Source organism: Mastomys coucha, unplaced genomic scaffold (assembly GCF_008632895.1).
Source record: "Mastomys coucha isolate ucsf_1 unplaced genomic scaffold, UCSF_Mcou_1 pScaffold5, whole genome shotgun sequence".
Lineage (NCBI taxonomy): Eukaryota > Metazoa > Chordata > Mammalia > Rodentia > Muridae > Mastomys > Mastomys coucha.
This window is the reverse complement of record NW_022196911.1, coordinates 21,500,809-21,502,705: the sequence shown is the minus strand read 5'-3', so window position 1 is coordinate 21,502,705 and position 1,897 is coordinate 21,500,809. Positions and strand designations below refer to the sequence as shown.

At 34.8% G+C, this 1,897-nt stretch overlaps 1 pseudogene; it reads right to left on the bottom strand.

Moving 5' to 3' along the window:
* Positions 1-1,545, bottom strand: part of LOC116077402 — a 4,879-nt pseudogene extending 3,334 nt beyond the window's left edge.
* Positions 1,546-1,897: the final 352 nt, after the last annotated feature.

Here is a 1,897-nt window from a genome sequence, read left to right as displayed (position 1 = left end):
AAATGCACTAAACAAAGAAAGAATATTAAAAGCAGTAAGGGAAAAAGTCAAGTAACATATAAAGGCAGGCATATCAGAATTACACAAGACTTTTCACCAGAGAGTATGAAAGCTAGAAGGGCCTGGGCAGATGTCATATAGACCATACATGAACAAAAATGCCAGCCCAGGTCACTATTCCCAGCAAAACTCTCAATTACCATAGATGAAGCAAACAAGTTATTCCCTGACAAAACAAAATTTACACAATATCTTTCCACAAATCCAGCCCTACAAAGGATAGTAAATGGAAAAATCAACAAAAAGAGCAAAACTACACTCTAGAAGAAGCAAGAAAGTAATCTTTCAACAAATCTTCACAAATCTAATTCTACCTCTTACAACAGAGACAGCAGGAAGTAACAAATACTTTTTCTTAATATCTTAATATGAAAATTAATGTTGCCAAAATATCCTAAGCGATTGAAATCCAAAAACATGAGGAATTAGAAATTTGTTGATTGTCATCCAATGGTCTATCTAATTTGGTAATTAGAGAAATAGTTCCAAAATTATACAATCCATATACACTTTCAGCTTGTTTGTTCATGACAGTGTCTTGCTGTGTATAACATAATTTTCTTGAGATCTTGCTTCTCCTACCTCAGCCTCTCTATTAGTAGTATTGTTTATTTCATGCTTTTACATTATACTATGCTTTTCAGAACAGCTTACTTATTTTAAAAGTATTTATATACCCAAAAGAAATGTAGACAATTAAACTGGGACAGGGCTTGTAAGAGAACAACAAAGAGTGAGACTGAATGCTTTGTCTGAAGTTTGTAACTCTTATATCAAGTTACCACAGTAAGAGCCAAGGTTTTAAGCTCTACTAAAACAAAACAAACAAACAAACAAAAACACTTTATATATTTATATTCATTTAAGAAAATATTAGTAGTGATGTCTTATTTTGAAATATACAGTTAATATGTTTGGAGTTATTCTAAATTTATATTAAGAAAAACATTTGTATTTTCAGTATTGCCGTAGACAAGCATCTACGTAAGACTGTTATATTTATTGTTCTTCTATATCAAACAACATTTACAATACTCATTATTAGTGTTATAATATTTTATAAATTTTAAGGAATATGACAAAAAAGATATTGTAGGTATTGAAGGGGCGTCTCGGGAGGAGTGTGGTACAAAAGGGAAACAAGAATGTGATTTAATTCTATTTACTTAAAATGTTTTAAATGTTAACAAATTCAGATCAATTGAAATTATGTAACTTTTCTCATCATATTGCAATAAAACTTTAAATAAAGAAAAAAAAAAAGAAAGAAAAATAGGCCTCTGGGACTGGTTGACCCAGGTGGCAGTAGGCTTCCCAATAAGTTGACAGAGCTTTGGGCTGAGGATATTGGGATATTGATCTGAGATTTCAGTTAGAGGTGTCTACTGGAAAGGAAATCGATGTAGCTTCAAAAGAACTAAGCATACCTCAGAGCTCCTGGGCTGGCTGGTGTAGGGGATCTGGGCATGAATGTCTCACCTGCATGTCCCAGTAGGGAGCAGACCTCCTGGGAGGCAGGTACAGCTTTTGGCTGGAGAGAGGGGTGCAGATATGAGACTTCAGGCAGAGGTATGGACCAGAAGAAAGATAGCTTTTATAGGTCAGCTCTCTAACAATGGAAGAAAACACACAGAAATGGCCTATCATGCCACTTTGTGGCATTTGATGGAATTATGAACCTGAAAATTTCTGAGTGCTGCAGGATAACTGACACCCAACAGATCTTTGCACCCAACCACTGGACAGAAGCAGCTGACCCTTGTTGTTAAATTTGAGAAAAAAATAAGGAAGCTGAGGAGAAGGGCAACCCTGTAGGAGGACCAGCAATCTCAAATAA